The 23,323-nt window shown below is 45.8% G+C and overlaps 1 long non-coding RNA gene across 3 annotated transcripts; it reads left to right on the plus strand.

Moving 5' to 3' along the window:
- Nucleotides 1-37: 37 nt before the first annotated feature.
- On the plus strand, nucleotides 38-21,597 carry LOC129399693 (uncharacterized). 3 transcript variants are annotated; one of them, XR_008627268.1, is made up of 6 exons: nucleotides 70-177; nucleotides 364-1,860; nucleotides 2,495-2,754; nucleotides 3,449-3,571; nucleotides 20,298-20,591; nucleotides 21,016-21,597. It is a non-coding gene; the product is annotated as an uncharacterized LOC129399693 (long non-coding RNA). The 3 variants fall into 3 exon arrangements; XR_008627266.1 differs by having other exon boundaries at nucleotides 38-1,860; XR_008627267.1 differs by having other exon boundaries at nucleotides 38-1,820.
- The last annotated feature ends 1,726 nt before the right edge of the window (nucleotides 21,598-23,323 follow it).

Here is a 23,323-nt window from a genome sequence, read left to right on the forward strand (position 1 = left end):
CCGCGGCGCGCCTGTCGGATTCGGCCCCCGCGGCCGCGCAGGCGCGAGCGAGTCTGCCCGTCCGAATCGGTTGCGGCCGCGGGTCCCCGACCCGGGGCCGGGAAAGGTCCCCGAGGCTTCGACCAGCGTCCCCGCCGCCCACGTCCCGAGGAGGAGGCACCCCGCCCCCGTGCTCAGGTTCCGAGGGCCGTCGTGTCCCCCTGGTTCTGAGAACCATCGAGTCCCCTTAGGTTCCGAGGGCCGTCCTGTCCCCCTGGTTCCGAGAACCGTCGTTTTCCCCTAGGTTCCGAAGGCCGTCGTGTCCCCCCAGGTTCCGAGGGCCGTCGTGTTCCCCTGGTTCCGAAGGCCGTCGTGTCCCCCCAGGTTCCGAGGGCCGTCGTGTCCCCCTGGTTCCGAGAACCGTCGTTTTCCCCTAGGTTCCGAAGGCCGTCGTGTCCCCCCAGGTTCCGAGGGCCGTCATGTCCCCCCGGTTCTGAAGAGAATCGTATCCCGTGAGGCTTTGAGGGGGTCGTGTCCCCTCAGGTTTCGAGAATTGTGTCCCGTCGGGCTCTGAGGAGGACGTGTCCCCTCAGGTTCCGAGGAGAATCGTGTCCTGTCAGGTTCTGAGGGGTTCGTGTTCCCTCAGGTTCTGAGGAGAGTCCTGTCTTCTCAGGTTCCAAGGGGGGTACTGTCCCCCCAAGTTCCGAGGATAGTCGTGTCCCCTCAGGTTCCAAGGGGAGTTGTACACCCTCAGGTACCAAGGAGAATCCTGTCCCCTCAGGTACCGAGGGCAGTCGTGTCCTCTCGGGTTTGGAGGGGGGTTGTGTCCCCTCAGGTTCTGAGGAGAGTCCTGCCCCCTCAAGTTCGGAGATTTGTGTCCCCCCAAGTTCCAAGGGGACTTGTGTCCCTTCAAGTACTAAGGGGAGTTGTGCTCCCTCGGGTTCAGAGGGGGGTTGTGTCCCCTCATGTTCTGAGGAGAATCCTTTCCCCTCAGGTTCCAGGGAGGTTTGTGTCCCCCCAGGTTCTGAGGAGAGTTGTGTCCCCTCAGATTCCAAAGGCAGTCGTGTTCCCTCAGGTTCCGAGGGGAATCGTATCCCCCAGGTTCAGAGGAAGATCGTGACCCCTCAGCTTCCGTGGGGGTTGTGTCCCCCCAGGTTCTGAGGGGGGTTGTGTTCCCCCAGGTTCTGAGGGGGATTGTGTCCCCCCAGGTTCCGAGGGCAGTCGTGCCCCCCAGGTTTCAAGGGGGGTCATATCCCCTAGGTTCTGAGGGGAGTTGTGCCCCCCAAGTTCTGAGGGGGATCACGACCCCTCAGGTTCCGAGGCGGTTGTGTCCCTCCCAGGTTCCGAGGGCAGTCGTGGCCCCCAGGTTCCTAGGGCAGTCGTGCCCCCCAGGTTCCGAGGGCAGTCGTGTACCCCAGGTTCTGAGGGGAGTTGTGCCCCCCAGGTTCTGAGGGGATTCGTACCCCCCAGGTTCTGAGAGGCCTTGTGTTTCCCCATGTTCTGAGGGGGATTGTGTCCTCCCAAGTTCTGAGAGAGTTGTGTTCCCCTAGGTTCCAAAGGGGAGTCATGTCCCCTCCCCCCATGTCTGCAGGTCAGCTCCCACCCTAGTCACCTCTCAGCCTCTTGAAGGGAAGGGAAGTGGGAGGCTCTACAGATGAAGAAGGCGGGACCCAGTCCTTCTGATCAAGGAGGCGGGACCGAGTCCTGCCTGGCCCTGCACCCATCTCCTTCCCAGGCCCCCATTCTCTCCCTGCCTTCTGCCTGGCCCCCCTTACCCGACCTAGTAGTCAACTTCAGGTGTGATGCTGGGAGCCCAGAGTTTTGTGAGCTGCTGCACAAAGGTCAGTGACTTACCAGCCTGGGAGAACACAAAGGACCAGGGTATGATCCGTTTGTTGCTATGGACTTAGCGGGGGCATTGTTGGGGCACTAGCTGGCTGGGGGGATCAGTTCAGAGGGCAGTGGGGCCCTAGGCTAGTTTGGGACCCTCTAGCCTTGGTGGCCAGAGGAGGGACAGGGACCAGTGGGCAGTGGAGGGACATCAGGGGACAAGAAGCTGCTGGCAGAAGGGTGGCGTCCCTCTGGGCTGGCACTTCCACCTCCCCTGGGAGTCCTGCGAAGGGTCCTTGGGCTACCGCAGGGCCAGCCTACACTGTTCTAGGACAGCCTGGCCAGGGTATTAGGTCAATAGCCCACAGGACTGCACTTCCCCCTCTGACTCAAACCCACATTTACTGCTTTGAAATGGTATTTAAATTCTTTATTTCCTGGTGTTTGCTGCTACAGTTGTTTTCTTCATGGGAAGAAGCTGCCGTTTTTTATTGTTATTAGCAGGAGAGGAGAGGGTGCACTGGTGCAGCTGTCTGTGTGACTGTGTCCAGCAGCTGTGCCGAACGCACACTTGAATTCTAGGAGTTTTTTGCAGATTCCCGGAGACTTTGAACAACAGTGTTTTAATCTGCAAATAGGGATAGTTATTTCTTTCTAATATCAATGCCTTTGACTTCTTTTTGAGGTGGGGGCTACCAAGCGGTGCTCAAGAGTTCTGGGAACCCCATCAGCAATTCTTGGCCAGTTGGGCTCTTGGTTCTGCCCAAGGGCTCAAGGGTGCAGTGCTGCTCTTGCCCTGTGGTGCTAGTGATCCCCATGCCAGCCTGGCTGTGTCAGAGAACTCAGAACCACACCTGGCGGAGCTCGGGGGCCTTCAAGACTGCACCTGGCAGTTCTGGGGGGACAATATGTTACAAGGACTCAAACTGGTTGGAAGCATGCCAGGTATGTGCCATAACTGCTGTCCTATCTTTGAGCACAGCCCTTCACTTCTCTTTCTCTGTCTGACTGAACCCCCAGCACTACACTTGACTGCAATGGTGAGAACAAACCTTCCATGCTAAGGGGAGAACAGTCATTTTTCTGTTAAGTATAATGATAACTGCCTAAATAAAAAGGAAAATTGTTGGAATCCCTGCTGGCACTGCTCCCAACCTGCCTGGTTGGTGCCACCCTGTTGAGCAATTCTATGGGGATTTTCAGGGTTAGAGGGCTTTGGAGATACCAGAGATGGGGAAGAACAGCACCAAAAGGGGTGCTGTCTTCCCATAATTTGTAATTGCTGTAGTCCACGTAACAGAACTTGCCCCTCCTTAGTTATGAGTAGCTCTGGCTTGACTCTGGGTTGTCCTTTCTCCCTTGCAGAGACTTATGCTAATGTAATCGCCTATCATCCTTGCAACCATTGTTACCCACTGTAGTGTCCCTGAGCCATTCCCAGTTTGCAGGTGCCTGTGTTCAACTTCTTGTTTGTGCCTTACTTTCCCCTGTCTGTTAATCATTTATTGCATTGTTTCCCATTCTCTGTCCCTTCACCTGCATGCTGCAGTTTCTCATTCCTTATATTAGAACTATTTAATCTCAATTAAATTGGCACTGACCATCAGCCTGTAGATCTGTTCTTCCATTCATTGGCCAGGGGAATGACTTTTGTCCCGGATGCACCAGGGCGACACAGCCACTACAGTATGGTGAAAAAGTGGTGCCCAAACAGAGACCCTGAAGGTGAAAGGACTGCGTTTGGTGGACCACCACATAAGAGGTGAGTGAGGTAACAGAATTTTTGAAGTACTGGGTGTTGGATATTTGACACCAAGTGTTTTAGCCTTCATCAGTTAATTGCCCATTTCCTCCCCCCAGAGAAACTTACAGTGCCTTACTAGCAGCTCTAATCCCTTGAGTTTATCTTTAACTTTTGTGCTTTATGATTCTCCAAGTCAGGGTTGGTTACTTATGAGTTAAACTTTCTGATAACTTTGGACTTTTTATTTGTAGTGAATTACTTGCTTTTCTATTTCCCATATAGTCTTTTCAAATTTTTTATAGAGCAGTATTATTTGCCTAAACACAAAAAGACTGTTAATGCTATGCTCCTAATATTTGGGAGTTGATTGACTCTGAATCTTGGACATCCATCATAATTACTTCTCTCAGGCGTTGGTTACTGTAGCTCCTAACTCCCCCAAAAGGAGGAAATCCCATCATGGGCCTTGGAAGGAACTAGGATGAATAATAAAGCTACCCTGGCATCGAAATGGGAAAGTCTAGAAAGTAAAAGCACAATCTTGATGCAAATCATTATGACTTAAGACACAGGATCTCCATGGGGAGGGACAAGCTGAACTGACCTGAGGACCTAGTCTGGGATTTTACGGTAAAGCCTAGTGGGCCTACCCTCAGAGCCCAGAGAACTAAGTTTTGGAAACTATATTTCTTACTGTGTTTATCCAAATAACTGCAAGTACTAATAAAAAGTGTTGGATAACACTGGGTTGTCTTTGCTGCTCCTGCAGGAAGTTTAGGGTTTATTGAGCCATCCCCACAACAGTGAAACTGAGACACACCCAATTCCATCAGGCACTAATAATCCTAAATTGCTTTTCTCTTTTCTTTATGTCATTTGTATGGTTTATTTAGGAAGACAATTGATGCTATGCTATGTTACATGGCAGTTAATTGACTCCAAAATAATATTTACTCCTGGGCATCCGTATTTGCTTGACTTAAGCCTCAGTTGCCCTTAGTTCCTAGCACTCCAAGAGCAGGGTTCCTATGAGGGACTGGATGGACCCAGGATAACCTGTGAGCTACCTTGGCATCGAAATGGGCCAGACCAAGTGCCTTAATATTTTAAGTTAAGAGCATGGTCATGGAAAAACTGTCATGACCCAAAAGAGGTAACTGAATAAGCACCCTGCTGGGGTTAGGAAAGACTAACATGGCCTGAGGACTGTGCTCTGGAATATATAGTGAGATGTCCCCAGGAAGAACCAAACAATAAGCTTAATATATCTCTTACTGTGCTCATACAAAATGATATTGCTAGAAATATTATAAGAAGTAAATTTACTATGACTGTTTAAGTGGATTACTAGCTGAGGAGAAAGCAATACACCCTGGGTAGAATCCCGCCCTTGGGTGGATCTCCTAACAATCTTGAGTAATCTCCTTAGATTTTGTCCTTGAGAAGGAGTGACCTTTACTTTTTGTTGTTGTTGTTGATTTGTTAATGTTCAACCCCACCTTTGTATCCCCACTCTACATGATTCCTATATAACTGTGCTGTAAGGGGTTGTGGGGACTGACTGAAGACTGGAGACATGGAGTAAGACTTGTGGGAGAGACTAAAACTGAGATGAAGAAGAAGACCAGAGAGAGACTAGAGAGGACAGAGAGAGACTGGAAGACGAGAAACCACAGAGTCAGACTGGACTGGTTGTAAGACATGTAGGAGAGTTGCTGAAGAGAGAATTGTTGAAGAGGCCGGGGACGAGATTCTGTAATTAGACGCTGGGAAGGAGATGGATGAAGACTAGATGCTGAGGACTAGACATTGAGGACAAGAAGGTTGATGAGACGGTTCATGAGATGTTGAAGGCGAGGAGGAGTACTGAAACTTTGGAGACTTTGAGGTCTGAGAGGAGACTTGGATGATGGAACTCTGATGACCAGGACTGCAGCCAAAACTCTGACTACACTGCGCGATTAATCACAACTACATGCAGTCCTATACCTTGAACTCCCTCAGATGTGCTATAAGTATGCTAACAGCTCTGCATTCAATGGGCCATTTTGACTGCCAGTCTGTGGTCCCCCATCTCTTTGTTCCTCTGCTGGGGAGGCCCGGGGAGGTGGTTCTCTGTGGGGTCCCATCCTGTCCCGCAGGGAGGACCCTTGTGGGGCTAAGGAGGGGACGCAGCCGAATGAACAGACGCAGAGCCAGAAGGAGGAGAGAGAGAGAGAGAGAGAGAGAGAGAGAGAGAGAGAGAGAGAGAGAGAGAGAGAGAGAGAGAGAGAGAGAGAGAGAGAGAGAGAGAGAGAGAGAGAGAGAGAGAGAGAGAGAGAGAGAGAGAGAGAGAGAGAGAGAGAGAGAGAGAGAGAGAGAGAGAGAGAGAGAGAGAGAGAGAGAGAGAGAGAGAGTTTATTCTACTGCAGTTACAATACTTATACCTCTTGGTGGGAGGGGGTGGTATGCATGCTTGGACCCCCATAGGAACAATAGTAAAATGCAGATCAGGCATGGGCGTTGGCTAGTGAGAGATGAATGGCGAATTGATAAGATCAGTAAGGTCAGCAGTGGTGACCTTGTTTACAGGAATCCTAAGTAAGCCTCTGCTTGACTAGAGGATAAGAGCTGGGCTTGTAAAATGGCTCCCTACATCTCCCCCTGTTTTGTTTTAAATTAAATGTGGTCGGGGGCATTGTCTGGTATCCCTTGTGACACAAAAACTCCATTTTTGCAGGGAGAGGAGGGAAGGGATAAGTGGAAAGGAAAAAAAACAGTAGGAGTAACGCGCTCAAGAGAGAACACAGGCTTCTCCAAGGGTGGAGGAAGCTCTACACACATCCTAGCACTGGACACGAAAGCATGAAAGTACACATCTCAAGGGGGGAGATGCAGGCGACACATGTGCTTGGGCACCACATGTGCTCGGCCACATGGGCACAAGCAGCACATGGGCTCAGGCAGCATATGTGTGCACTCCCTTTGTTCAAGATGACCTTTATAGGGTTTCTTCAACCTGCCCCCACGTGGGGCTTCTTCCCAGGTAAAAGTCCGTTGCTAAGGAGGTTACCAGGGAGGTTGGGAGTGGTGATGGTCTTCTTTAGGCTGGATCACATTTTAATCAGATTAAGGGAGAGGTCAAGGGAATTCGAGGAACTTCGTGGGGAGGGGTCCAACCTCCTTAGGGTCTGCTGAAGGTCTCATCAGGTCTGTTTTCTGTATCCACAGGGTGGGTCAGTCTCAGGATTCTCCTTCCCAGAGATTTTGTTAATCTGTTTCATTGCCAAGGGCCTTTCCCTATCTACCTGCCTACATCATATTCCCCCCTAGAGATTTCACCACCTTAAATCTTTAAGGGGAAAATGGTCGGTGATCCATCTTCTGAAGCTGCTTCATGCTGACAGAGGGTCGCAGACCCTGCCTGCACAAGGGGTGAAACCTCATGCTACCTTAGTTTAGTGGGCCCCAGGCAATGAACTGGTTGGGATCCTGAAGTTATCTGAAAGAAAAGATCAGATCAGTTAGACGGAGGGATGGCACTTTGAAATGATTAGACCCTGGAGATGTGGAAGGTCCCTTCTGACCTAGTAAGGACAAAATAGTTTGCTGTCTTAGAAAACATAAGAGTTAAAGCAACAGAAACCAAAGCAACATAATACCATACCCATTTCTGTCATAAAAACAATGGAAAAGAATAACTGCTTCACCCATGGTTGATATAAAATGACTTCCTATGTCCAGATTTTTCTAGTGGCCTAGAAGCACCACGCCACTTCTCAGGTTGGAAAAGCTACCCATCCACTGAAGCTATCAGTTGGAACCAATAGATATTTATACCTTGAATGAGTGTTTGATCATTTGCATGTCAAGCTGCCAATCCTCTCCTTGGTGAGTTCCTTGAAGCTGAACAAGTGTTAGGAAAGGAAGCCCAGAATTTCCACTAGGTTCATTAATGAAACAGAAAGCACAGTTCTGAGTTCCTTCCCATGAAAGATGGCTTTCACTAGTGTTGGAAGCTTAGTGCAACCGTTTATCAATTTCCTTTTGAAAACATTGTTCCAATGCCTATTGTTCCTCTTTTTTTTTGCTTTTTGGGTCACACCCGGTGATGCACAGGGGTTACTCCTGGCTCTGCACTCAGGAATCACCCCTGGCGGTGCTCAGGGGACCATATGGGATGCTGGGAATCCAACCCGGGTCGGCCGCATGCAAGGCAAACGCCCTACCCGCTGTGCTATTGCTCCAGCCCCTATTGTTCCTCTTTTGCAGAGTATCTTAGATGAGTATTCTCTGGATGGGGTATTAATCCCATGATGGAACAAGAATTAAGAGCTGTTAAAACTAGTTCTCTCCAAATGACTGTGTTCATAGAACTAAATGTGAATACTTAGAACCAGTTGAGATGTCCACTTTTGGCACTGTAGCCAATTGACAGGTTGGGGGAAAGCAATTAATTCTGCACTTTGAGCTGAGGTTCCCCCTACTAAAGCTCTGGCTTCCAATACCCTGGTCAGACTAGTGATAGCAAGTTCAACATTGAGTCCCAAAGACTAGGCCGCTTACTTTACAGTCAGCAAAACACATTTTACCTGAATTACCCAGAAGGGATACCTTTTAGATCAAGATTAGAATACATTTACTAGACCACTCTAGAATTTGAATCTGATTCTTTAAAAAGCAAGTTATAGAAACATGGTTTTCTCTCCACCTTCATTTTAAAATTTGCCCGATGGCTTAACAAATCTGACTTGTTCTTTTGCATAAACACAGTAAGATTGGAGAACTCTCCATTTTGGGGTACCCCATTATATACTGAGAAGTCCTGGGGGTTGGGCTAAAGACAGGAGGCACACCAATAACGGCATTAATCTTATATGGCACGTCAGAGTTACCCAGGCCTGGCCATAAATGTCCCACGATGAACTGGATGGTCTCGAGCCTTCAGGTTGAACTGGAGGTGGCCTTGGGCCTCATTTTCCATAGATGCATCCTGGCAGAAAGGAGGCCATCCCATCCCTTCTTCAGGGCTGAGAGAGATCCTGGTTTCTGGATGCTGAGAGTAGACCCAGGCTGTGTCAGTCACACAGATTCCCGGATTTCTCATTTTCCATAGCAGTGATGATTTCCATTCTTTCCTTGAGCCAGCCGGCCTCTAAGGTCTCCCTGAGGTTTGTAGGGTACTTGAAACAGTACCTGTTAAATACCTGCTCCTGTCATTTAGACCAATCCCTTGACTGTTTCCCTGAAAGAGGGCTTTGGGGTCCCATAACTGATTTTCCCGTCTGCATTAGGGGTAGACCCTATTACAGAGAGGAAAGACTTTTATCTGGATTTATGCAAACCAACATAGTGCCATGAAGCATCAAAAACATACTGAAGGTGCAAAGAAGAGAAAAACATTTTACTTTACTCACAGTGAGATGCAACACACCCATTTGTTGTGGGTCCTAGTCAAAGAAGCTAAAATTTGTAGAGAAAAAGTGTACAATTTAACATCATATTTAACCCATTCAATCCCATGTTGAAAACCTTGACTTCCCATTAATAAGAGCACTGTACTGGGAGTCCAGTGTACAGTTAAATATGTCTAATTCATTTAATCCCATTTTGAAAAGCCCTTGATTTTCCGCAACTTTTGAAGAATTCCATTATCTAAGAGCACTTAACAGGAGTCCAGACAATCCATCCAATCTCATCTCCATAGGTCCTACCAAAAAAGGTACTAGAACAATTCTGCATGTGAGTTTCTTAGAACAGTGATCAGTTTCTTTCCTTCAAACACAACCTCAGGGGGCTGGAGTGATAGCACAGTGGGTAGGGCGTTTGCCTTGCACGCGGCCGACCCGGGTTCGAATCCCAGCATCCCATATGGTCCCCTGAGCACCGCCATGGGTAATTCCTGAGTGCATGAGCCAGAAATGACCCCTGTGCATTGCCGGGTGTGACCCAAAAAGAAAAAAAAAAACAAACACAACCTCAAACCTTCTACACTTTCTTTTATATTCATTCTGTCCTGTAACTTTCCTTCAACCCATTTCAAAATCAACTTCACTTTACCAGGATTCCTTTCCTTTTTCCAACTGATGATATCTGCATCCATTATCTTTCTGACTTAAAACATACATCTATATTCCTTAGTCGTCCCACAAATTTAAGCTCTTATTTTACTGAACTAGTACAACACGATCTTCCATGTTTGGACACAAATTACCAATCATCTCATTTAACATGACAAAACTGCTTGCAGTGCCACTTCAAAAGCATTAGGTCAGTTCTATAGATATTCAAAACAAGCTTTAAAGATGCTCACAATGAAAGTTCTTAATTCACTTGGCATAAATTCACTTCACATTAGGAATTAACCAGGGGACATCTTAGAATTCGGATTTCTAGGAAAACACAAATATAAAGATTAAAACACTTATAGATTACCATAAAACATTAAGGATCTCACACTTGCGTACAAAGTTCTCTGATGGTCCGAGCTAGGTATGATGCCTGGTGACAAAGCTTTGCAATGAATAAAGTTATCAGAATAATAACATGCATTTTCATGTACTGGACAGACTGATTTAACAATAGTAAAATTTCCCACATTTTCCATGAAATTCTCCATTTTTTTAAAAATAATTTATTTATTTTTAATTAGAGAATCACCGTGAGGGTACAGTTACAGATTTATACACTTTTTTTTAAAATTTATTTTATTGAATCACCAAGTGGAAAGTTACAAACTTCTCAGGCTTATATCTCAGTTACACAATGCTCAAACACCCATCCCTTAACCAGTGCCCATATTCCACCACCAATATAAACAAAAACAAAAGCAAAAACAAAACAGACAAACAAACAAAAGAAAAAACAGTATACAGACCACCCCTCACCCCCCAACCCACCCCATAGGTGAGTGATAATTTCACTTCCTTTTCTCTTTACCTTGATTACATTCCAGATTTCAACACATAACTCACTATTGTTCTTAGAGTTTCAAAACAGACTCACTATTCTTGTTGGAATTTATCCCCTAAGAATACAGCTCTATTAATAGGGAAATATTTGATAATAAGTTTTCCATTGATGTGAATGAAGAAATAAAATGTCACGCGGCCGCGGTAGTGGCCGAGAGATTTATACACTTTTGTGCTTATACTTCCCTCATACAAAGTTCGGGAACCCATCCCTTCACCAGTGCCCATTCTCCACCACCCGTAAACCCAGCGTCCCTCCCACCCTCCCCAATCCCATCTCCCCCCCAACCCACCCTGCTACTGTGGCAGGGCATTCCCTTCTGTTCTCTCTCTCTAATTAGCTGTTGTGGTTTGCAATAAAGGTGTTGAGTGGCCGCTGTGCTCAGTCTCTAGCCCTCATTCAGCCCGAAACTCCCTTCCCCCACATGGCCTTCGACTACAATGTAGTTGGTGATTGCTTCTCTGAGTTGCCCTTTCCCCGGAACGTGAGGCCAGCCTCGAAGCCATGGGGTCAACCTCCTGGTACTTATTTCTACAGTTCTTGGGTATTAGTCTCCCACTCTGATATTCTATATACCATAGATGAGTGCAGTCTTTCTATGTCTGTCTCTCTTTCTGACTCATTTCACTCAGCATGAAACTTTTCATGCCCATCCACTTAACTACAAAATTCTTGACTTCCTTTTTTCTAACAGCTGCATAGTATTCCATTGTATAGATGTACCAAAGTTTCCTCAACCAGTCATCCGTTCTAGGGCATTCGGGTTTTTTCCAGATTCTGGCTATTGTAAACAGTGCTGCGATGAACATACATGTGCAGATGTTGTTTCGATTGTACTTTTTTGCCTCTCTGGGATATATTCCCAGCAGTGGTATTGCTGGGTCAAATGGGAATTCAATATCTAATTTTTTGAGAATCGTCCATATTGTTTTCCAGAAGGGCTGAACCAGTCGGCATTCCCACCAGCAGTGAAGAAGGGTCCCTTTCTCCCCACATCCTCTCCAACAGCGGTTGCTTTTGTTCTTTTGGATGTGTGCTAATCTCTGTGGTGTGAGGTGGTATCTCATGGTTGTTTTGATCTGCATCTCTCTGATGATTAGTGATGCAGAGCACTTTTTCATGTGCCTTTTGGCCATTCGTATTTCTTCCTTGGTAAAGTTTCTGTTCATTTCTTCGCCCCATTTTTTGATGGGGTTGGATGTTTTCTTCTTGTAGAGTTCAACCAGTGCTTTATATACCATTGATATCAACCCCTTATCTGATGGGTATTGTGTAAATATCCTTTCCCATTCTGTGGATAGTCTTTGTATTCTGGTCACTGTATCTCTTGCGGTGCAGAAGCTTTTTAGTTTAATGTAGTCCCATTTGTTGATCTCTGTTTTTACTAGATTGCTTAGTTCCGTGTCACCTTTGAAGATACGTTTATCTTCAATATCGTGGAGGGTTTTGCCGACCTTGTCTTCAATGTACCTTATGGTTTGTGGTCTAATGTTGAGGTCTTTAATCCATTTTGATCTGACTTTTGTGCATGGTGTCAGGTCAAGGTCTAAACCCATTTTTTTGCATGTGGTTGTCCAGTTGTGCCAGCACCATTTGTTAAAGAGGCTTTCTTTGCTCCACTTCACATCTCTTGCTCCCTTATCAAAGATTAGATGATCATACATTTGGGGTTGTGTGTAGGGATATTCCACCCTGTTCCATTGGTCTACGGCTCTGCCTTTGTTCCAGTACCATGCTGTTTTAATTGTTACTGCTTTGTAGTAAAGTTTGAGGTTGGGGAGGGTGATGCCTCCCATCATCTTTTTCCCAAGAATTGTTTTAGCTATCCTTGGACGTTTGTTATTCCATATGAATTTTAGGATTGCTTGATCCATTTCTTTGAAGAATGTCATGGGTATACTTATAGGGATTGCATTGAATCTGTATAATGCTTTAGGGAGTATTGCCATTTTGACAACATTGATTCTCCCTATCCACGAGCAGGGTATATGTTTCCATTTCCTCATGTCCTCTTTGATTTCATGGAGTAGCGTTTTGTAGTTTTCTTTGTAAAGGTCTTTTACTTCCTTGGTTAAGCTGATTCCGAGGTACTTGATTTTCTGGGGCACGATTGTGAATGGGATTGCTTTTTTCATGTCCCTTTCCTCTGCCTCATTGTTTGCATATATGAAGGCCATGGATTTTTGGGTATTGATTTTGTAGCCTGCAACTTTACTGTATAAGTCTATTGTTTCTAAGAGTTTCTTAGTAGAGGTTTTAGGCTTCTCTAGATATAGTATCATGTCGTCTGCAAATAGTGAGAGCTTGATTTCTTCCTTTCCTATCTGGATGCCCTTAATCTCTTTTTCTTGTCTAATAGCTATCGCAAGTACTTCCAGTACTATATTGAAGAGGAGTGGTGAGAGTGGGCATCCTTGTCTTGTGCCCGATCTCAGAGGAAAGGCCCTTAGTTTTTCCCCGTTGAGGATAATACTTGCCGTAGGCTTGTGATAGATGGCTTCGACTATCTTGAGGAAAGTTCCTCCAAACCCCATTTTGGCGGGGTTTTTTTTTTTTTTTTTTTTTTTTTTTTTTTTTTTTTTGCTTTTTTGGGTCACACCCAGCGATGCACAGGGGTCACTCCTGGCTCATGCACTCAGGAATTACTCCTGGCGGTGCTCGGGGGACCATATGGGATGCTGGGATTCGAACCCGGGTCGGCCACGTGCAAGGCAAACGCCCTACCCGCTGTGCTATCACTCCAGCCCCCTTGGTGGGGGTTTTCATCATGAAAGGATGTTGGATCTTGTCAAATGCTTTCTCTGCATCTATTGATATGATCATATGGTTTTTGTCTTTACTTTTGTTGATATGCTGGATTATGTTGATTGATTTCCGAATGTTAAACCATCCTTGCATCCCTGGGATGAATCCCACTTGGTCGTGATGTATGATCTTTTTGATGAGTTGTTGGATCCTATTTGCTAGTATTTTGTTGAGGATCTTCGCATCGGTGTTCATCAGGGAAATTGGTCTGTAATTTTCTTTCTTGGTGGTGTCTTTGTTTGCTTTTGGTATTAGGGAGATATGTGCTTCATAGAAACTGTTTGGGAGAGTTCCTGTTTTTTCAATTTCCTGGAAAAGTTTGAGGAAAACAGGCAATAGGTCTTCTTTAAATGTTTGGAAGAATTCGCCAGTGAAACCATCTGGGCCTGGGCTTTTGTTTTTGGGGAGGTTTTTGATTACCGTTTCAATTTCCTTAACATTGATGGGTCTATTCAGGTATTCCAGGTCTTCTTTCTTCACTGTTGGGAGATTGTAGGAGTCAAGGAATCCATCCATTTCTTTTAGGTTCTCCTTTTTTTGTGGCGTAAAGACCTTCAAAGTAGTCTCTAATGATCTTTTGAATCTCACTGGTTTCTGTTATGATGTCTCCCTTTTCATTTCTGATTCGATTTATTAGAGTTTTCTCTCTTTCTTTCTTTGTGAGTCTTGCTAGCGGTTTATCAATCTTATTTATTTTCTCAAAGAACCAACTCTTTGTTTCATTGATCTTTCGGATTGTTTTTTTGGTTTCGATGTCATTAATTTCTGCTCTAATTTTTATTATTTCTTTCCTTCGGTCTGGTTTGGGGTCCTTTTTCTGGTCCTTTTCTAAGGTCTTGAGTCGTGAAGTCAAGCTATCTATGTGGGTCCTTTCTTCCTTCCTGAGGAATGCTTGGGAAATTCTCCATTCTTATCTCAAACTTTAACCAAGGCACAAGGCTATGGCTTCAGACTATTAGACTGACACCTGAGATTAATCTATTATAATTCTTTGCTAAGTAACTCTAGAAGTTTTAGTTACTGAAAGTCTCAGATCAAATAAAACACTTGTAGAATAAATTTTGCAACCAATTTTATAACTCTAGAAACTCATATTTTAACTAAACCATTACTCTTCGAACCTGTTTTTAACCACAACTATTTCAGCTCACATTCTAATAATCCAATATAGATGCAGAAACAGAGGTTTCTGTACCTCTGTTGTTTGAAAAAACAGCTAAATTCCTCATTAAAATTGGCTGAGGCGTGTAAGATAAAGCCTTGCACTTTCTGAATTCTTATTTCACTTTTTAGTTTTCTGGCTCTAGTTCTGTAGCTTTTTCTAAATAGTACAGATACTGGAATTCAAAAGAATTTCAACTGTTAATAACTATTAATGGTCTTCCAAAGAGAAATTTAGACTAAAAATTTCAATTTCGTTGTAGGCACCACATTCTAACTAGAAATCTTTATGATCTAACAAGTTCCAAAGATACCTAGATCTTTTAAATTGCTGGGCTTCATATCACTCTGATCTCCTTTGATTTTGTTTGCCCAGGTCAAAGAATTACTGACTTCAAACTAGCTCTAACACTTGAGTGTTCCACAGACAGACAGACAGACAGACAGACAGACAGACAGACAGACAGACAATAAGTTCACTAAAAACACCACACATACATGTGCACACATCTGCAGTTGATCTATCGATCTGACCCTTCAGAAATGGCAGGGAGAAAACTGACAGACTGAGAAAGGGAGGAGCAGTCCCCAGGGCAAAGTTAAGCCCTGTCGGCTGATTGGGAACATTGAGCCCCGTTTCTCTGCCTGACCAGCCAGTTTCTTGCCTGTTAAAAATGGGTCAAGAAAGCGCTTTTGTTGATATAAGCCGGCAAAACCTTTTCAAAATTGTTGAAACCTAAGGTGGTTAGATGCTAGCATTTTTCTTTCTTGGTCAAGACTAGTTCTGAGGCAGGAAACTAGTATCTTCTTATCAGACTTGGGGATAGGCTACCTTAGTGATATACTTTTTCATTCCTGATATTATTAAACACTTAACCACATGATCTTGCGTTTTCCTGCCTTCTCTGCTGATAATAATAAGCAGAACTAAGAGAAAGATAATGAGACAAATACACCCACACTAAAGGCACACGCACAAAGCACACTCCTGCACTCGCTCAGACCGGTCCTTCTTTCACACGGGTGCGCACTCCACTCACCACGTTCACACTGAGATTCCTGAACCTGCCCTATGGACGTCCACGTTATCTTAGGTCTTATCCCCCTGACAATGGGGTTGCTCCAATGTACATTGGGCTCTTTCTAATTAGTAGCTGGCAAACTAAAGGCAAAGCGGGGATGATCATCAGGATGCAAGGGAATGGAGAAAAAGCAGTCTTTTAAATCGAGTACTGTCTTATACATGTCTGAAGGAATGGCTGCTGGGGACGGCAGTCCAGGTTGAAGCGCCCCAAAAATGACTATGGTTTTATTTACTGCTCGTAGATCCTGTAGCAGTCGCCAACTGCCGTTTTTCTTTTTTATAAAAAAATGGGTGTGTTCCAGGGGGAGGATGTGGGTTCTATGGGGGTGGGGTGCCGGGCCCCGCCGGCCTCGGCCTTGGCCTGTAATTTTTCAATGGGAAGGGGCCCTTGGTGTCAATTAGTAAAAGGTCCATTTGTGAGAGAATATCCCAGCCCCAGAGATTGACAGGGAGTCCAGGTAGAACATAAGGGCGTACAGTCCCAGATTTGCCCTCCTTGGTGCGCCAATCAAGCGGGGACAAACTTAACATAGGGTTTTAGGATTGTCCTATACCCTGAAGGTGAGTCAGCGAGGGGGCGAGGGGCCACTCTTTTGGCCAGTCTTTTTTGGCAATGATTGTTACATCTGCACCAGTGTCATTCAGACCCAAAAGCTCCTTCCCGTTGATTTCTAAAGTCATCATGCCCTTGTCCGGGGGCAGGGATTCGGGTTTCGGAGGGGAGGGATCAGGGATGCCAGAAATCACAGGATAAAATCTTGGAGGCGCCTCCGCGTGGGAGGGCTCAGGTAGGGAAGCAGGATGGTCAGAGTCTATAGTAGTAGAATTTGAGGAGTCAGCCCCGTGCTTGGGGGTGGCCTCATCCCCACAGACTGAGGGAGCCTTGGAAACAGAGGATAAGCAGGCCATAAAGCAAGAAGAGAAAATAAAGGGTCACTGGTAGGCTGTTTCTGCCAACTCGACAGAAATGAAAACACGGGACAAAGGGATTCAACCTTCTACCAGTGACTGTCTTCACTTGGAGGCTGTTTCTGCTAACTCAACAGAAATGAAAACATGGGACAAAGGGATTCAACCTTCCACCAGTGACTGTCTTCACTGGGAGGCTGTTTCTGCCAACTCGACAGAAATGAAAAACACAAAAGGCACAAGAAGGGCGGGGGGACGGGGACACTCATAACAAACCACTCAGATGCATGTCTGGCCGGTGAGGAACTTAGCCATAGTGGATCAGCCTGAGAGGTGACTTGCGGCCGGTGTCTAAACCAGCACCACCCTAGACCATATGTTCCTTGTGGAATCGCAGACTGCCCAATTGGACTCTGTAACCTTAAAGGGATCTTAAGGATGCCAAGTCGTGGAGCCACAGACTCAGTACAAGGACGAGGACATCCAAGACTGCACAATCACACACACACACACACACACACACACACACACACAAGACAAGGGAATTCAAGCCTTTCCACCAGTGACTGTCTCGTCCTTAACATGAGACTGTATTTGAGCCCAGTTCCTTACCAGGGCGTGATGAGACTGTATTCGAGCCCGGTCCCAAACCAGGGTGTGCGCCAAGAGAGAGGCGACCCTCAGAGACACTCGCTTTTCTGTGAATTCGTTGGCCGACGTGAACCGGACCGGGCGTTCGGTGGTCCCCTATTGCCCCACGCTGGGCGCCAGGTATGGGGTCCCATCCTGTCCCGCAGGGAGGACCCTTCGTGGGGCTAAGGAGGGGGTGCAGCCGAATGAACAGACACAGAGCCAGAAGGAGGAGGAGGAGAGAGAGAGAGAGTTTATTCTACTGCAGTTACAATACTTATACCTCTTCGTGGGAGGGGGTGGTATGCATGCTTGGACCCCCATAGGAACAATAGTAAAATGCAGATCAGGCATGGGCGTTGGCTAGTGAGAGATGAATGATAACTGATAAGATCAGTAAGGTCAGCAGTGGTGACCTTGTTACAGGAATCCCAAGTAAGCCTCTGCTTGACTAGAGGATAAGAGCCGGGCTTGTAAAATGGCTCCCTACAGTTCTCTGCCACCAAGTGCACCCATTGTGCACCACACTTTGAACTCACACTGGGAAGTTAGAATACTAGCCATACTCATCCCTTAAGATGGAACAAAATCAGAGTCAGGCCAAGCCCTCTCAACATCTCTCATGCTGGATTAAACATGCCAAGTTCCTTGGTTGATTTGATTCAGCATTGTTCACGCAGAACTGGAGATTTTATTTCCCAGGACCTGCTCTAGTATTGCATTAAAATTGTCTATGGTTCCTGGATAAGGGCACCCTGGAAACCAAAATTTGAAAAAGGGTTAAGGACATTCTTTCTTTTTTTTTGCTTTTAGGTCACACCCGGCAATGCACAGGGGTTACTCCCGGCTCTGCACTCAGGAATCACTCCTGGCGGTGCTCAGGGGACCATATGGGATGCTGGGATTCAAACCCAGGTCGGCCGCGTGCAAGGCAAACGCCCTACCCACTGTGCTATTGCTCCAGCCCCTAAGGACATTCTTTATAGAGCATTTATGGAGGGAGCTCAGATCCACCTCAAGTCTAGTGTTGTCTCCATTTCAAGTTTTAGAGGGTACCATTGGGGAGGAGAATATTAGCTATGAGATAGGAGATTTTCCTCCTGAACAGAATTGGGTAAAAAGGTGTTTAAAAGAATTAAAGATGAAACAAAGACATTTCCTCCTACAGAGAGTTACTCCCTTGGTTCCTCCCATGTCCTTGGCTTGGAAAAAAAAAAAAAAGGGGGAAACCCTTTTTCAGTGGAAACTCCTCTAGGTATAAAACCTTCCCGATGCTAATGATTCAACATTCTACCAGCACCAAACTGAAGAGACCCCCACGTCCTCCATATGACTCAACTTTCAGTACATCAGATGAAGATAATGCGTATGATGAGCTAGTTCTTCGGTTGTCACTTCCTCTGACTCTAAGAGCGGCTCGGTAAGGAAGCTCCCCTATAGAAACCATCACTCCTCTGTCAAGTGGCCTCCAGGCCACCTGGGATGCACTCCTGATTGAAGCTTACAGCAAAGACCTTTATCAGACCCTAAGTGATGTATTCCACCTCAGCCTCATGAGCTTCATCTCCTTTTTGTCGTCCACCTGGAGGGAAATGGCCTCTGTCTTGTGATGGGTTAAGAATGAACTCAGTCATTTAAAAAAGGCCTGTATGTCATATGGACCTACATCTCTGTACTGCAGTGACTTTTACAGGCTGTAGTGAACGCACCTGTTGGGCACCCCAAGATTTTCACATGGTCGCCAAAATGTGCTCAAGCCCTTTTCAGTACATACAATGGAAAATGAGATGAGGCCAGGTTTTTCTGGGTGAAAATTTTAAGGGATCCAATTGAAGTAGGTACGCCCCCAAAGATGGCTTATGTGAAGCAGGGAGGAGAGAGACAGTCACTTTCTCCTGATCCACCTCTGCCACCCTGAGACCTAGGGTTACCTGGTTCTTGTCTTGCCTCACAGAAAAGAATTTCAAGAGTAGATGAGCAGTAAAGAAAAAAACAGATTTTATTTGGAGGTTTTTAGGAAGAGGAAGGAAGAAGAGAAAGTGAGAGAGAATAACACGCTTGAGAAAATGCAGGCTTCTCCAGAAGGCAGAGGGAGCCCCTACACATACCCCAGCATTAGATATGAAAGCATGAAAATACACATCTGAAGAGGGGAGATGTGGGTGCCACATGTGCTCGGGCGCCACATGTGCTCCTCTGTATGGGCACAAGCAGCAGATGGGCTGGGGCAGCATAAGCGTGCCCTTCCTTTGTTTAAGGTGGCTTTTACCGGGTTTCTCCAGTCCGCCCCCCATGGGGCTTTCTAGCTAGTTAAGAGTCAGTTGCTAGGGTTGTTGCTAAAGGGAGTGGTCGATGATACCTCTTTGAAAACTTCTTAATCTTTTTTTCCTGCTGGATCTTCTCTGGAGGGTGTGTCTGGTCCAACCTTCTCTGGTCTGGACTAGCCTAGGTTGATTAAAGGAAGGACTTAAGGGTTCTTCAGTAATTTCCTTCAGCTCCTTTCTGTAGGGAGGGGTCCAGTCTTCTCAGGGTCAGCTGCTGGAGGTCTTATCAGGTCTTGCTTTATATCAGGTGGATCAGACTTAGAACTGGTGGCTTTATTACTTCCCAGAAATTTCATTGCCATGGTGTGTGTGGGGGGGAGGGGGAAAATTCTTCCCGAATTTGTCTACATCACAATTGATTTACGAGATACTAGTAAGTTAAGAGAAATGGTGAGACCCAAATAAGCAAGCTACCTTGCCCTGTGCTGTTTTTGCTGTTGTCCACGTATGGTGGGCTTGGGAAAAGATGGATGCAGATGCTGAATTTCAATGTTTTTTTGTTTTGATTTTGTGTTCATGCTTAGTATCCCCAGACTTATGTTGTTCATTATATAGACGATATCTTGCTTGCATGTTCTAATGATAGAGTGCTTCAGAGGTAATATGAGGATATAGTAACATGCCTGCCATTGACTTGACCTATGGAAATTGTCCGCAGCCTTAAGCTTTGGCCACTATTGGGATGGATACTTTTGCAGCTCAAAGCAGCTCAGTTTTACTTATAACATCTGTCATAACTCCTTTTTCTGCCTGAAAATGTATGTCAAACACCCTTATGTGTTTGCTCAAGGCACTCTTTCTTTTGACCCCGTACTAAAAAAGGTTTCTTCTCATGATTGTGCCTTGTTCACCTGTCTTAATTCTTCCTTCTCCGTTCAAGGGTCTTCCCGCAGTATTATTTTGCTAAAGGCCAGGTCACATGTATGGCTGCCAGTAAGCCTGACCAGAGAGTGGCAGCCTTCTTCAGCTGAAGGACTTGTGAAAGAAGTTGTGACATGCCTGCTCTGGCACTCCTGGAGATTCATCAGACTCCTCAGTTGCTCTTTTGGGACTCATTGCCGTCATCACTACTGCTGCTGTGGAGGGCACAGCTCTTTAAACCTCGGTCCAGATGCTTGATTTTATCAAAACATGGCAAAATGACTCTCACCATCTCTGGACAGTGCAGGCCATGGTCAGTCACAACATTGAACAGCAAGTGGACACTTTACAACAAGCACTTGTTTGGTTCCAGGGGAGGGTTGAAATCTTGGAATAATGAATGGCACTGTTTTGTGACTGGAATAGTTCCTCTTTTTGTGTCACCCCTCACCCCCCAAAGATATAATGGGTCCACTCATATGTGGGACCAAATTAGATACCATCTGCAGAACTTAAAGGGAAATATGTCTTCTCATATCTCTCGTGACACTCATTCCCTTCAGAATGAGATTGTTTGTTTAAAGATAAATTCCCAGGAATTCATTATGAGAATTTAGCCCAGGGGATTACAGATACACTGCAGGGCCTTGACCTGAGGTCATGTTAGCAAAGCATCACCCACGCTGTTGGCAACGCTGGTACGACTGTACTTATCATGTCCATTTTATTGATTCTAGGATCCTGCCTCCTGTGGAGAAGACTAGCCTATACAGAGAGCACGATCTGTCAAGCTTATTTCAATTTTTGGCATTTTGCAAACAGAAAAGAGGGAGATGTTGGAATTCCTGCTCGCACAGCTCCCGAACTGCCTGGCATCCTATTGAATAATCCTCCGGAAATTCTCCTCAGGGCGACTCCTCCAGAGATGGGGAAGGACTACACCAAAAGGGGTGCTGTCTCCCCATAATTCTTAATTGCTGTAGTTAACAGAATTTGCTGAGTCATTGCCCCTTCTTAGTTATGAGCAGCTTAGGCTTGACTCTGGGTTGTCCTTTCTCCCTTGCAGAGAGCTTATGTTAATGTAATCACCTGTCACCCTTGCATCCATTGTTACCCACTGTAGTGCCCCTGAGCAACTCCCAATTCCCAGGTGCTTATGTTTAACTTCTCCTTTGTGCCTTACTTTCCCCTTCCTGTTTATTTATTTAATTTATTGCATTGTTTCCCATTCTATCCCTGTCCCCTCACCCTGCATGTTGCAGTTTCTCTTTCCCTATATTAACACTGTATGATCTCAATTAAATTGTCACTGGCCATCAGCCTGTCGACCTGTTCTTTCATTCATCTGTCAGAGGAATGATTTTCAGTCCTGAACACACCAGGGACATGGCCGCCGTGGGACAGTAGCAGAAAAGAAAAGCTTGTTAGGTCAAAGGGAACTGGGAGACTGTCCAGCAGGCCTCCTACCTCTGTGCCCATCTCTGGAAGTTTGGATAAAGGATAAAGTATGTCTAAGCAGAAGTCTAGTAATAAAAGAAGGCTAGAAACTTAAGAAGGAAGAGCAACGGAATGGGTAAAATGAGGTGTATGCACTCTACTTCATGGGTTTCTTTTATCACATTTGATGGTTGATGCAAAAATTATAACCACTGAATATAATTCTCATTGTACATGGTGGACATACTAAAAATGTCATATTTAGAAGGTGGCAAGGACCTTTGAGCGAGAAGCAAGCTTTTCAGTGTTCCTCTGGAAGTTGGAACCTGTTGATGCAAGCAGGCTGTGATACAGTGCAAATAATGTGATATGCATGGTTTGCATGGTAGCAGACCCTCCGCGAGCTGTATTGTGGATTCATCGCTAGGATCTCACCAATTCTACAAGGAAGTGATCATTGATGTAAAGAGAGGGGTGCGGCAGGGTGATACCATTTCACCGAAACTCTTCAGTGCCACCCTCAAGAACATCATGCAATGACTGGAATGGGAAGGAATGGGAGTGAAGATAGATGGCAATTATACCACCTCCGCTTCGCTGATGACATTGTTCTCATAATGCCAAACATTAGCCAAGTGGCACAAATGTTGGCCGATTTCTACCTAGAGTGTGGAAAGGTCAGATTGCAGCTGAATCTCAACAAGATGATGCTCACGAAAAACAAACTAGTCCCTGAAACTCCATTTGCTCTCAATGGAATAAACATCTCTGGATGCAGAAGCTATGTGTACCTGGGTCGAGAACTCAACATGACAAATGACTTGGCACCAGAACTGTACAGGAGGAAGAGAGCAGTGTGGAACGCTTTCAAGAGCGTCAAACAAGGGGCTGGAGAGATAGCACAGCGGGTAGGGCGTTTGCCTTCCATGCGGCCGACCCGGGTTCGAATCCCAGCATCCCATATGGTCCCCTGAGCACCGCCAGGGGTAATTCTGAGTGCAGAGCCAGGAGTGGCCCCTGTGCATTGCCAGGTGTGACCCAAAAAAGCCAAAAAAAAAAAAAGCGTCAAACAAGTGGTTAAGAGGACGAAGAACCTCCGACTCCAGGTACATCTTTTTGATTCTACCATTCTTTCTGCATTAACATATGCCTCAGAGACCTGGGCCCTACGCAAACAGGATGAGAACGCTATTTGGGTATCCCAAAGAAGAATCAAAAGAGCTATGCTAGGAGTATCACATCTCACTCAAGTGACAGAAGGAATCCGGAGTTCTAACCTCCATCGACGGTTAAGAATCAGGGACATTGTCTCGTTTGCCAAGGCATCAAAAATCAGATGGGCTGGTCATGTAATCTGACTCAGAGACGACTGCTGGACTAGAGTTGATACCGACTGGATTCCACGGGATGTCAGAAGACCGTGTGGTGGCCCACCAACTAGATGGTCAGATTTCTTTGTCAAATCCCTGAATGAATGGTTTGAAGCTCTTCCTGTTCCTGGAGCAAGCAGATATCATTGGGCTGCATTAGCACGCGACAGGGACAAATGGCGACGTTACTGGCGCCCGCTCAAGCAAATCGAAGATCAATGGGATGACAAGTGGTATA

The sequence above is a fragment of the Sorex araneus genome, chromosome X (genome assembly GCF_027595985.1).
Source record: "Sorex araneus isolate mSorAra2 chromosome X, mSorAra2.pri, whole genome shotgun sequence".
NCBI lineage: Eukaryota > Metazoa > Chordata > Mammalia > Eulipotyphla > Soricidae > Sorex > Sorex araneus.